Here is a 15,306-nt window from a genome sequence, read left to right on the forward strand (position 1 = left end):
GAGGCTGGATAGTTTAAATCATGCTTTTCCTGTTCCCAAAAGATGATACCAAACCAAAATCTCAACAGTAATTTAAATTGAACTTTCCAAGCAGATTTCTAGAATTCACATAAAAAAGTATAATAATTTGGAGGATAAAAAAGGAAAAAGAGGAGGGGCCTGCCCAAATATATGTCAAAATACAGACAGTCCCTGACTTATGAATTTTCAACTTTAGGTTGGGTTTATTGGGATATAACACCATCGAGGAGGTCCTTATGATTTCTACTGAATGTGCCTCATTTTCGGACCATCATAAAGTTGAAAAATTGTTAAGTTGCGGAATGTCTGCTCTGCTGCCACTATTAAATGCACTTTCGACTTAGTGATGTTTTCAAATTAGGATTGGTTTATTGGGATGTAGCCCCATTGAAAGTCAAGGAGCATCTTTTTATTATAGAGCTGTGAAAATAAAATAGTTGGTTTAGCTGAGATAATAAATGTATAAATAGATTAAAGGAACAGAGTCTCAAAATGGACTGTTTCTGGTGCAAAAGCTCTATGCTTATATGCATGCTTCTAAGTCTTAGTACACATTTTTTCCCTTAGTTTTAAAAAAATGTTTGCTGGCTGGGCTTGGTGGCTCATGCCTGTAATCCCAGCACTTTGGGAGGCCAAGGCGGGTGGATCACCTGAGGTCAGGCATTTAAGACCACCCTGGGCAACATGGTGAAACCCTGTCTCTACAAAAAAATACAAAAATTAGCCGGGCATGGTGGTGGGCACCTGTAATCCCAACTACTCGGGAGGCTGAGGCAGGGAGAATTACTTGAACCCGGGAGGAAGAAGTTTCAGTGAGCTAAAAATTTTTTTTTTTTTTTTTTTTTTTTTTTTTTTGCTACATTCTTAAGTGTGACTCTTTAGCTTTGTGAAACCTTGAGGTGGTTGTTTTTCCACATGGTTTATGATGAAAGAGATGAGAAAAATACAATTTATTATGAAGAGCTTGATGCTTTCTAGAACAACATACTCTAAAAAGGAAAGCTTACACGTTTAAAAAATAAAAGTCTGATAAGAGGCCATATAGCTGAGGGTTCTGATCTTAGGGAGACAGGTTCCAATTACTGGCTGTAGGTCTTTGGGATGATGACTTAACTAAGCCTACTTCCTTATTTGTAAATGTGGGAAGCACCTACTTTATAGAACTGTAAAGATGAAAGAACATCATGCATGCCAAACTTTTAGTACTGTACCTAACAGAGAAGTGTTTGATAAAAGTTACCCATGGTTATTATTTTTACTAAAAAGACCTTTAAAAGTACTATGAAGGGTTTCTGTTTCTGAATTCTAAGATATATAGTAGTCACAAACATTTCAGAAAGGCAATGTTATTTTCAAATCAGTTTCACCATTTTCTTGAGGGGGATAAGCAGTTCTTCTCTTAGCAAAATAAGAACTTTTGATTATGCAATGAAAGAGAATCAAAGTCAGTACTGATTCCAGCTAACTTTTCTTTATTTTCTGTGAGAAATTGAACAAGTTACCTGCTACAGTGATGTTTTTCATTTTTATAGAGAATAAAAAATAAATGAATTAGGTTTGAATTTCAGTGGGAAATAAGTAGGTTAGATGTAAGAACACTCTGATTGTAAGGCTGCCAAGCAGATGAGAGGGACTCCTTTGTCACCATTAGGAGACTGTGCCAGAGGAGCTTTTTATTTTGGGCCTCTTGAGGCTACTTCAGGCGTCCTGGGAACCCATCTAGATGCACCTTAAACCTGGACTTCAACCCTGACTCCTGTGATGACATCTTCGCCAGGATGACATGGTAAGGTGGTGGTAAGAACGGAGATAAAACTGGCTGCCATTCAACGTTGGTTACTCTTCCTGTTCATGTAGAAAGCATTCTGATACTTTTTTCCTATTTAGATAAGTAAATGAAGACAGCATAAGATAGACAACACATATTTTAAATAGTCTGAAATAATTGCATAGATTTCCAACAGATTATAAAACTCTTTAAAAAGTGTAAAGGGCTGTTTGGGGAAGAAGGGCAGTTTGAATCGGGCACAGCAACACAGCCTTGTCTTTGTTAGAAGGTTAGACGAGTTGATCTTTTTAAGTTTCTTTAAAACAAGGAATTATAAAACCACTTAAGATTTACTAAGAATAAATAAGGTGATCATGTGAGAGAAGACCAGTAATTATCTTGAGTTGCCTTTAGGAAGCTACAGATTTATTTTTGGCTTTAGCGTTGTTTAACTGACTCTGGTTGTAAAAAGTAGGCATGGTCATTAGCACAACAGCTCTAGAGTGAACAGGGTTCACATCCCTGCTCTAATGTTTTCCAGTTGAGAGGCCTCCGGTAAATAACCTCTCTGAGCCCTGGTTTCCCGTTTCTAAAATGGAGAAATAGTACCTACCTCATAGAGTTGTTGTGAAGATTACATAAGATAATGCACACAGTACTGCCTGGCACAGAGAAGGTGTTTTATAAATGGTATCCATGACAACAACAATGGTGATAAGGATGGAGATAAGGATAATGCTTAGTTGATTTCCAGAAAATCATGATCTAAGCTGGGAAGTTTTCTGTCAAAGAGTAAATTGAGGCAAGGCACGGTGCCTCAGGCCTGTAATCCCAGCACTTTGGGAGGCCAAGACGGGTGGATCACCTGAGGTCAGGAGGTCGAGACTAGCCTGGCCAACATGGTGGAACCCCATCTCTACTAAAAATACAAAAAATTAGCCGGGCATGGTGGCAGGCGCCTGTAATCCCAGCTACTTGGGAGGCTGATACCGGAGAATTGCTTTAACCCGGGAGGCTGAGGCTGCAGTGAGCCAAGATCACACCATTGCACTCCAGCCTGGGTGACAGAGGGAGACTCTGTCTCAAAAACAGAACACCAGAGTAAACTGACATTAATTTTTAAAAAGAAATGATATATTCTGGTCCAAATAAATAAATAATGAAGTCTTAATGTCACATCTGAATAACAGAAAATCTTAGTTTGGAAAACTGTTTCTACTTACATTCTCAACTTTTGAGTCAGGTGACGGTAGTTTTGATTTGATCCTATTGATTTATAAGAAAGTGTCTACTTCTCATGTAATAAATATAGTTCCTGCATGAGCTAAAGCACACTCTTTTTCTTCTGTTGTATAAGTAGAAATTATTTAAATATTGGCATTATGGTATGATATCAGCTATTTAAAATGGCCTGTGATCGTTACATTGTTCAATTATAGTTGGAATCAAAGAATGAATTTTTCAATAGAAAAGTGGGCAACAGTCTTAAGTCATGCAGCTTACAAAAGAAATAGTTACTTAAAATATATAAAAATATGCTTAAGTAATTGCAATCAAAGGAATGTATAAGCAAACCAAGGTTTTTTTTTTTTAACCTATCAAACTGACAAAAATTAGAAAGATGGATGTTGCCTGGTGTTGGTGTTATCATATATCTATTGATGGTCAATTGGTACTGTCTCTCTGGAAAACAGTCTGGCCATGTATATCAGAATTTTATATGTGAATGTTCTTTGACTCAACAATTGCACATCTGGAAGTATATAATAAGGAAATAAGAGAAAGAGTGCATAGTCTGTGATCCTTGATGTTTATTACAGCATAGCTAAAAATACCCCCTAAAAATGGAAACCATTTAAACATCTGTTGGTGGGCATTAGTTTAAAACTATGGTGCTTAACAAAAGGTACAGTATGCCTGATCGCTTAGTTTAAGAGAAACCAGGGTTCAAAAGCTGGCTTCACCATGTCTAGCTTTATGATCTTGGGTAAGTAACTTAATCCGGCTAAGTCTCACTTTTCTCTTCTACAAATCAGAAGAGTGGCACATGCTTTCTAAGGATGTCATGAGGATTAAGTGAAATGATACACATAAAGCACAGTGTCTAGCACAAAATAACTCATTATATGTTAACAACTATTATTACCATGTGCTTCTTAAAAAGGATGAAGTAGATCCATTTGTATCAACATTGAAAGGTGTCTACAAGATCATAGACACCTTTCAAAAAAGCAGTTTACACAATAGCTTATTTGTATTAAAACTGTATTAAAACTCATTTGTATTAATAGCCCATTTGTATTAAGACTGTGTGTGTGTGTTTATGGGTTAAAGTTTTGGAAGGACATAGCAACAGTTAACATTTAATGAGTACTTGACTGAGTCTTAGGCACTATTCTAAGGACTTTAACACATATCAATCAGTCACTTGATTAAAATTAGTTAATATGTTTTAAGTGCTTGGGACAATGCCTATGCTTTATAAAACACTCAATAAACATTAGTTATTAATTTTCATATGCTGTCATTATCTCTGTATTATAGATAAGAACACTGACACCCTGAGAGTTCTCACAGTTTGTAAGTGGCAGAGCCAGAATTTAAATCCAGGGAGTGTCACTCCAGTCTCTCATTCAACAGTTAAAACTGGATATTATGGGAGGTAGGATTGTGAGGTCACTTTCACTTTGCAATTTGTATACTTATGGATATTTTCACATTTTTACATGAAACATTTTATTTTTATATATGGGGCAGAAGATATCCAGTTTAGAAAGAAAATAGTGCATTTTTATATTTTAGAAATCTTTTTTCCCCTCTGTTATTCACTTACCTATGGCACATTCCAGAGATCTGAACATATGTACACTTAGGTTGTCCTCATTCTAAGGGTCCTGAACAAGGAGTTCCCATGACCTCACACACTGTAAAAGATTTTGAGACCCTAACTTTGGGGCGCCCAGCTAAATATACATTTAGAGGTAGAGTCCCAGACTAAATCTACATTACTGAATGATAATCAGCTTCTGTAATTGAAATCTTAAGAGCTTTCAAGAAACCTTTAGTCATAATATTTTGGTTTCCAGCAAGTTTGGGATAAAATTATCATTCTTTGGTCATCCGAGGAAAGCAGGCAGAAGTCAGTTGTTTGATCCACAGATCGGTAATTGTAAGACAGGAAGCAGTTACTTGTGTTAGATATGGACATCAGTGTTAGGGCTATTAGATGCTACATAATCCAGGACTCAGCCCTGGCTATCAATGTTCTGATATCCAACTTTGCTGCAGGGGTAGTACAGTGTCCTGGAGTGGTCACTGCACTGTGGACTCTCAGCTAGAATGGGAGTTTCACCTGAAGGTTAGGTGACATGGTCTAATCCAAGCTTTTCTACCAAATAGCTAAATGTCTTTGGGCCTCACTTCCACAAAATGAGGGAGATGGACTAGATAATATAGTCTCTCTCACGTAATGACAGATAAGATGGTCTGTATATCACTTAATGGTGACCACCTTCTGTAATTGAAATTGAATTGAAATTTTGTGATTTTATCAGCCTTGTCTCTTGATGAATTAAATTTGCAATCTTAGACCTGTAGTAGAGTCTAGAAAATTGCTAAATAGAATTGAACTTATAAACTGATTTATGGGAGTGTTTGCCACTGTGCTTACTTGTATTACAGGATATCCTTGATGACAACCAACTGTACAATTTACCTTTTATTCCATTTTAGGTATCTGTTCCCTCTCCTAGATTTGTTTGCCCAATAATCGAGAATTGTGTTCTAAAGATCACAAGTCAATAAAATGGTGTGGTCCTGTTCATTGCTTAGGTAGTAAGCTGTTCAGGTGTTAATGATAAAGGTCATTACCCCATAAAAATATCCTTCCTGCCCCAAAGTTTTTTGTATTCTGGTATCTTAATGAGATGGATGCCTTCTCTGTTTTATTTTCCTTTTCATTTTATTTTATTATTATTATACTTTAAGTTTTAGGGTACATGTGCACAATGTGCAGGTTTGTTACATATGTATACATGCACCATGTTGGTGTACTGCAGCCATTAACTCGTCATTTAGCATTAGGTATATCTCCTAATGCTATCCCTCCCCCCTCCCCCCACCCCACAATAGTCCCCAGAGTGTGATGTTTCCCTTCCTGTGTCCATGTGTTCTCATTGTTCAATTCCCAGCTATGAGTGAGAACATGCGGTGTTTGGTTTTTTGTCCTTGCGATAGTTTGCTCAGAATGATGGTTTCCAGTTTCATCCATGTCCCTACAAAGCACATGAACTCATCATTTTTTATGGCTGCATAGCATTCCATGTTGTATATGTGCCACATTTTCTTAATCCAGTCTATCGTTGTTGGACATTTGGGTTGGTTCCAAGTCTTTGCTATTGTGAATAGTGCCACAATAAACATACGTGTGCATGTGTCTTTATAGCAGCATGATTTATGGTCCTTTGGGTATATACCCAGTAATGGGATGGCTGGGTCAAATGGAATTTCTAGTTCTAGATCCCTGAGGAATCGCCACACTGACTTTCACAATGGTTGAACTAGTTTACAGTCCCACCAACAGTGTATAAGTGTTCCTATTTCTCCACATCCTCTCCAGCACCTGTTGTTTCCTGACGTTTTAATGATTGCCATTCTAACTGGTGTGAGATGGTATCTCATTGTGATTTTGATTTGCATTTATCTGATGGCCAGTGATGATGAGCATTTTTTCATGTGTTTTTTGGCGCATAAATGTCTTCTTTTGAGAAGTGTCTGTTCATATCCTTTGCCCACTTTTTGATGGGGTTGTTTGTTTTTTTCTTGTAAATTTGTTGGAGTTCATTGTAGATTCTGGATATTAGCCCTTTGTCAGATGAGTAGATTGCAAAAATTTTGTCCCATTCTGTAGGTTGCCTGTTCACTCTGATGGTAGTTTCTTTTGCTGTGCAGAAGCTCTTTGGTTCAACATACACAAATCAATAAACATAATCCAGCATATAAACAGAACCAATGACAAAAACCATATGATTATCTCAACAGATGCAGAAAAGTCCTTTGACAAAATTCAACAACACTTCATGTTAAAAACTCTCAATAAATTAGGTATTGATGGGACGTATCTCAAAATAATAAGAGCTGTCTATGACAAACCCACAGCCAATATCATACTGAATGGGCAAAAACTGGAAGCATTCCCTTTGAAAACTGGCACAAGACAGGGATGCCCTTTCTCACCACTCCTGTTCAACATAGTGTTGGAAGTTCTGCCAGGGCAATCAGGCAGGAGAAGGAAATAAAGGGTATTCAATTAGCAAAAGAAGAAGTCATATTGTCCCTGTTTGCAGATGACATGATTTTATATCTAGAAAACCCCATCATCTCAGCTGAAAAACTCCTTAAGCGGATAGGCAACTTCAGCAAAATCTCAGGATACAAAATCAATGTGCAAAAATCACAAGCATTCTTATACACCAATAACAGACTAACAGGGAGTCAAATCATGAGTGAACTCCCATTCACAATTGCTTCAAAGAGAATAAAATACCTAGGAATCCAACTTACAAGGGATGTGAAGGACCTCTTCAAGTAGAACTACAAACCACTGCCCAATGAAATAAAAGAGGATACAAACAAATGGAAGAACATTCCATGCTCATGGGTAGGAAGAATCAATATCGTGAAAATGGCCATACAGCCCAAGGTAATTTATAGTTTCAATGCCATCCCCATCAAGCAACCAATGACTTTCTTCAATGAATTGGGAAAAACTACTTTAAATTTCATGTGGAACCAAAAAGGTGCCCACATTGCCAAGACAATCCTAAGCCAAAAGAACAAAGCTGGAGGCATCACACTACCTGACTTCAAACTATACTGCAAGGCTACAGTAACCAAAACAGCATGGTAATGGTATCAAAACAGAGATCTAGACCAATGGAACAGAACAGAGCCCTCAGAAATAATGCCACACATCTACAACCATCTGATCTTTGACAAACCTGACAAAAATGAGAAATGAGGAAAGGATTACCTATTTAATAAATGGTGCTGGGAAAATGGGCTAGCCATATGTAGAAAGCTGAAACTGGATCCCTTCCATACACCGTATACAAAAATTAATTCAAGATGAATTAAAGACTTAAATGTTAGACCTAAAACCATAAAAACCCAAGAAGAAAACCTATGCAATATCATTAAGGACATAGGCATGGGCAAGGACTTCAGTCTAAAACATCAAAAGCAATGGCAACAAAAGCCAAAATTGGCAAATGGGAACTAATTAAACTAAAGAGCTTCTGCACAGCAAAAGAAACTACCACCATAGTGAATAGGCAACCTACAGAATGGGACAAAATTTTTGCAATCTACTCATCTGACAAAGGGCTAATATCCAGAATCTACAATGAACTCCAGCAAATTTACAAGAAAAAAACAATCCCATCAACAAGTGTGTGAAGGACATGAAGAGACACTTCTCAAAAGAAGATATTTATGCAGCCAACAGACACATGAAAAAATGCTCATCATCACTGGCCATCAGATAAATGCAAATCAAAACCACAATGAGACATCATCTCATACCAGTTAGAATGGCGATCATTAAAAAATCAGGAAACAATAGGTGCTGGAGAGGATGTGGAGAAATAGGAACACTTATACACTGTTGGTGGGACTGTAAACTAGTTCACCATTGTGGAAGACAGTGTGGTGATTCCTCGAGGGTCTAGAACTAGAAATACCATTTGACCCAGCCATCCCATTACTATGTATATACCCAAAGGATTATAAATTATGCTGTTATAAAGACATATGCACACATATGTTTATTGCAGCACTATTCACAATAGCAAACACTCGGAACCAACCCAAATGTCCATCAATGACAGAGTGGATTAAGAAAATGTGGCACATATACACCATGGAATAGTATGCAGCCACAAAAAATGGTGAGTTCATGTCCTTTGCAGGGACATGGATGAACCTGCAAACCATCATTCCGAGCAAACTATTGCAAGGACAAAAAACCAAACACCTCATGTTCTCACTCATAGCTGGGAATTGAACAATGAGAACACTTGGACACAGGAAGGGGAACATCACACACCAGGGCCTGTCGTGGGGTGGGGGTAGAGGGGAGGGATAGCATTAGGAGATATACCTTATGTAAATGATGAGTTACTGGGTGCAGCACACCAACATGGCACATGTATACATATGTAACAAATCTGCACGCTGTGAACATGTACCCTAGAACTTAAAGTATAATTTAAAAAAGGACAAAAAATAAAAGAGAAAAAAAAAAGAAACAAAAAAGAGTCTGAATAACAAAAGCAATCCTAACCAAAAAGAACAAAGCTGGAAGTACCACATTCCCTGACTTCAAATTACACAACACAAACATAATAAGAAAGGCAGCATGGTAGTGGTAGAAAAAAATTCAAGAGCCTAGACATATAGCCAAATATCTACAATCAACGGTTCTTTGACAAAACTGACAAAAATATACACTGGAGAAACAACCCTCTATTCAATAAGTGGTGCTGGGAGAATTAGCCTTATGTAGAAGAATAAAATGAGACTTCTATATCATCACAGCCACAAATTAACTGAATATGGATTCAAAGTTTAAATTTTTAAACTCAAAATATAAAAATACTTGAAAAAGTCAGTAGTGCTCTTGCTCTTGATTCTTCACTGGCACGAGAAAGACATCCAGACCAGAAGAATCTAGCAGACAGGAAGACCTCAGGAATCATTTGGTTCTGTTAATACTATCTAGACTGGGGGAAGGATGTTTCCCAGTTTCACACTGAATCGGGTGTTTACTGTTCTAGGCCTTTGCTGCTGGACCCAGAACAGATTGTAACTTGAGAGCTGGACCTGCACTACAGTAAGCCTGTGACCCCCAGCTGTTATACCACCACCTCTGTTGTCACTGTTCACTTATTTATTTATTTTAACAAATAATTATTGCTATGTACTGGCACTTCCTGGGTGCTGGGGATGTGGTAGTGATTATAGCTGCCTTTGTAAACTTCACAATACCATGGGGGAAGTGCACAATTAAACAAGTCATGACAATAAAGCGTATTAAGTGTTACGATAAGCAAAGTAAAGGAATGAAAAGCTGAAAAAAAAAAAACTTGAAAAAGTCTTTAAAAAATCCTCTGGACATTGGCCTAAGCAAATAAAATATGGCTAAGACTTTAAAAGCAAATGCAATGAAAACAAAATTAGACAAACAGGATTAATTGAACCAAACATCATCTACACATCAAGAGAAATAACCAATATGGTGAACAGACAACCTGTGAATGGTTAAAAAAAATGTGCAATCTATTCATCAAATATATAGAATCTACAAGTAACTCAAATAAGTCAACTAGAAATAACAAACAACTTCATTAAAGAGTGAGCAAAAACCAGACATTTCTCAAAAGAAGACACAGAACTGTCCAACACAAATAAGGAAACATACTCAGCATCACAAATCATCTGATAAATGTAAATTACAGACAACATGATATAGCATCTTCCACCAGTCAGAATGGCTATTAAAAATAAAAGAGATGTTTGCAGAGAAGCATAGGGAAAATAATGCTTTTTACATGCTTGATGAGAATACAAATTGATACAACCTCTATGAAAAAAATAGAGAAATTTCTCAAAGAACTAAGATTAGAATTACCATTTGACCCAGTAATCCCTCCTGGTGGGTATGTTTCTCCCAAAAGGAAACTTTTATATAAGAAGAAGTCACCTGCATTCCTATTTTTATTGCAACACTATTTTCAATAGAAAAGTCAAGTAATCTCTCTAAGTGTCAATCAGTGGATGGTTAGATAAAATATGATAGATGTAAATCATGGAATTCTATGCAGCCCTAAAAAATGAAATTGTGTCTTTCACAGCAACTTGAATAGAGTTGAAGGACATCCTAAATAAAATAACTCACAAAAAATTCTCTCTTATAATTCGAAAGTAAACAATGGGTACACATATACATAGAGGAAAATAATAGACACTGGAGACTGCAAAAGAGGGCAAGGTGAGAGGAAAGTGAGCCCATGTTCACTACTGGGTAACAGTTACATCAAAAGCACAAACCTCATCTTTATGAAATATATTCATGTTACAGCTCTGCATGTGTACATCCTGATTCTATGAAATTAAAAACAAATAAAACATGAACAGAATTGTTAGACTGCTGGCTAGATTGACAAACAAGCAAGAAAAATGCAAAAGTAGCAATTCTTTGTTTTGGAACCCTTTCTCATTTTCTGACACTGTAAGAAATTGTAGACTATTATCCTATATTCTTTTCTGAAGCACTAGCATTAGCCATTTCTCAAAGAATTTCTGGTTCCTTTTTTCTTCTCTTTCTTTCTTTTTTTAGACAGAGTCTGCAAAGTCCACCTCCCAAGTTCTAGCAATTCTCCTGTCTTAGCCTACCAAGTAGCTGGGATTACAGACATGCAACACCACACCTGGGTAATTTTTGTATTTTTAGTAGAGACGAGGTTTTGCTATGTTGGCCAGGCTGGTCTCAGACTCCTGACCTCAAATGATCTGCCCGCCTCAGCCTCCTAAAATGTTGGAATTACGGGCTTGAGCCACTGCACCTGGCTGCTGGTTCCTTTTACAGAAGAATAGTATTAAAAACTCATATCTTGATTCTTGGTGTATTTTTTGTTAATGTGCAGTAATTTCTTGTAGAACCTCTCAAGTAATAAATACAGGAAGTATGTGTTGTGTATTAACCCATATATATATATATACCCACATCTAAACGATTTTTATTTATGTTCCTATATTATGCTAAATTTGCAAATCCACTGACATACCCACCCTAAGTTAATACCACATGAATGATTCTCACCTTCCTTCTATGCCTTTCCCTAACCTCGCACTCCAACTGTGGGGAACCCCCTCCCTCCACACACCATCCATTCCCATTGTAGTCCATTTCCAGGATTCCTGTAGAGTGGAACCAGACTGTGTAAGTTGTGCTCTTTTGTGGAACATCATCAAGTGGAGTCCAGTGCTGATGTGCAGTTTCTTTTTTCTTTAATCTTATGGAACGTTAAGATTATTTCTGAACCTACTTAGTACCTCTTTTGATTTCATAGATTTGTATAATGGCATAAGATATTTTCTATATAGTCTGCATTCCATCCTGGAATTCCTAATCACCTATTTTTTTAATTTCTTGTGAATTAAGATTGTATTAGCCTCCCTTAGAGGGACAGAACAAATAGGATACACACACACACACACACGCACGCACAGAGTTTATTAAGGAGTATTAACTCACACTATCACAAGGTCCACAATAGGCCATTTGCAAGCTGAGGAGCAAGCAAGCCAGTCCAAGTCCCAAAGCTGAAGAACTTGGAATCCGATGTTTGAGACAAGGAGGCATCCAGCAGGGGAGAAAGATGTAGGCTGGAAGGCAAAGCCAGTCTAGTCTTTTCATGTTCTTCTGTTTACTTTTTATTTTGGCCACACTTGCAGCTGATTAGATTGTGCCACCCAGATTAAAGGTGAGTCTGCCTTTTTCAGCCCACTGGCTCAAAGGTTAATCTCCTCTGGCAACACCAACACAGACACACCCGGGATCAATACTCTGCATCCTTCAATGAGATCAAGTTGACACTCAGTATTTAGCATTAAAAGTCCACCCTTTGTCAACTTGAACCCATACACATCTCCTGAGATTACACATAATCTTCAAATAAAGACAATAATAAAGTCATAATTATGTGCACGCAATTCCCAAGTGTCCACTTATATTCTGTTTACTTCTGTTTGCAGACAGTAGACACATATTCAGTCTTAGTGCCAGTGTAGGGAGTACTTTCCATGAGATGGATACCAGAAAAAAATGGCAAACATGGGATCCGTTAACGTAAAAATTAGCCACAATGTATATATATGTATGTATGTGTGTGTGTGTACACACGTGCGTGCATGTGTGAGTTGAATAGCAGAGTTGGAGTGGGCTTCTATCCACATGCACCTGCACCTGCAGGTATTCTCAGGTGCAATAATCAACTGTAGGACCCTAAAGGAAATAAGAGCCTCCCCCAAACCTCTGAAGAGTTTTTGGGTTCACCGTATGTCCAATGATTCAGTGCCTCTTGAGCTCCAGGAAAGGGCTCCCTGGTGACGCATATCTTTTCTTGGAGTCTCTCTGCAGAGTTCACTGGGTTTCCTAAGGCCAATTCACTATTTCAAAAGATGTGTTGGTGTGAGGAGCATGTGGTGTCCGTAAAGGAGAATTCTGAGCCAGGGCACAACCACTTTATACTGAGCTGGATACACCGGTAGGAATATACTCTGTCAGCTCAGATAGAAACCTCCCTGCATGGTGGGGGCTGGGCTGCAGGGGGCGCTCCGGATACACCCAGCACAGGCTCCTGCCACAGAGCAGGTGCACAGTAGGCTGGGGAGAGGTTCCTCCCAGGGCCTGGGACTTCCTTTAAAAATATCTAAAATAAGTATTTCACAAAGACTGCTGAAGTCTGTATAAATGTCTATTCAATTGTGAGCATTTATCAAACTTGATGTTGTAATGAGAACCACTTTTACAACGGGGATTTCAAACTCTGCTGGAAGTCAGGAAGAGATCCTTTCTTATAAATAAGTGCAATGTTTGGATAAACACACTCATTCCCAAAATAACGCATTCACATATTAAGGTCTAGAAATGATTCAAGTTGCCCCTGAGACATTCAAATGTGGTTTCAAAGTGAGGTGCGTGTACTTGAGGATCTTGTTCTCCAAAGGGGGAAGCTCTGTCATCACAGAGTTCAGGGATGTGTAGGGGACGCATGGCCTCTAACAGGATTACGGCTTAAACCCCCAGCTTCTACAATTGTGTCGTCCATGTGTCATGTATTTGCTGTTTCTAATACTGGGTCAGGAATTGGGCTATTAAATAGTATCCTTCATGAATATGCAAATAACTGAGGTGAATATGGTATCTCTGTGCCCTGAGAGCATCACCCAACAACCACACCCCTCCTCGGGAGAATCCCCTAGAACACAGCTCCTCACCATGGACTGGACCTGGCGGATCCTCTTATTGGTGGCAGCAGCAACAGGTAAGGGGTCCCCAGTCCCAGGGCTGAGGCATAAACCAGGCCAGTCAAGCAAGACTTCACCCACTCCCTGTGTCCACTCCGCAGGTGCCCACCCCCATTGCAGCTGGTGCAGTCTGGGCCTGAGGTGAAGCAGCCTGGAGCCTCAGTGAAGGTCTCCTGCAAGGCTTCTGGTTACACCTTCACCATCTATGGTATGAACTGGGTATGATAGACACCTGAACAGGGCCTTGAGTGGATGGGATGGATCAACACCTACACTGGGAACCCAAGGTATACCTACGGCTTCACAGGACAGTTTGTCTTCTCCATGGACACCTCTGTCAGCACGGCGTATCTTCAGATCAGCAGCCTAAAGGCTGATGACACGGCCGAGTATTACTGTGCGAAGTACACAGTGTGGAAACCCACATCCCGAGAGTTTCAGAAAGCCTAAGGAAGGAGGCAGCTGTGCTGAGCTGAGGCCGTGGTACAGCAGTTTTCTTAGCTTCCATATTATCTCATTTTGCTTTGAGTTCCACTTTTATATCAGCCAAGAATGTGGGACAGACGGGTGCTCCTAAGAGATCTTTAACTTGCCCATTTTGATGGGTTTTCCAGAAGACGTGAGAAGCCACTTTGTTTGCAAAGCATCCCAAAGCCATGCCCTACTCCGGAAACATGTGTACCCATTTCCTGGTCTTTGGTTAACTGACAAGCTCTCATCAGTGCACCTGGGCTAATTTCACATCAGGTAGAAAAATGTGTTGTAAAGCAAGGCTGACGTTGTAATAGCAATTCCTGCTTAATAACCTTCAGCATTGTTGTTGTGTGCTCCATCAACTAATTACATTAGTTCAGGGTTCTCAATGGGAGTTTCTAATAAATATCAGGGATATATAGAAGTTCCCCTAATTAAAATAAAACAATTGTGAAGACAACCTCAGTGTTCAACCGTATTTCCACCCTTCACCACAAAGGAACTTTCATCCACCTGGAAGTTGGGTTCATTTTCAAAATAGTTTTTTTATTTTAATATCTCAAGATGATTGTATGTGATATTTTAGTAGAAAATGAATTATGGGAACTTGAACCAACCAACTGAAAATACATTCACAACTAATTAAACAAGATGCCAGAATGTGATTGGCTCCAGGTGTTTTAAATTCAACAGGTTATGTAACCAGGCTTTAAATTTACACATCTTCCTGTTACTTTCATGGCACAGTCAACTCTCATTATGTAAGAAATGGTGAGTGCATTCCCAAGGGTCACACACAGTTATAAAAATAGACTTGGTGAGGTGAGGAGTTGATTGTTTAAATTCCCCTCTGAAGAAGCAGCATCAACTCAACAAACCACTCACTTCCCTCTGTGACTAGAACTGTGTCACAGGCCACATGGACCTAAATCCTTGATGGAGATAACAGGACA

General features: G+C 38.6%; 1 pseudogene; it reads left to right on the forward strand.

The window, feature by feature from the left end:
• Positions 1-13,850: 13,850 nt before the first annotated feature.
• On the forward strand, positions 13,851-14,329 carry LOC129023656 (immunoglobulin heavy variable 7-4-1-like; annotated as a pseudogene).
• Positions 14,330-15,306: the final 977 nt, after the last annotated feature.

This window comes from Pongo pygmaeus, chromosome 23 (assembly GCF_028885625.2).
Source record: "Pongo pygmaeus isolate AG05252 chromosome 23, NHGRI_mPonPyg2-v2.0_pri, whole genome shotgun sequence".
NCBI lineage: Eukaryota > Metazoa > Chordata > Mammalia > Primates > Hominidae > Pongo > Pongo pygmaeus.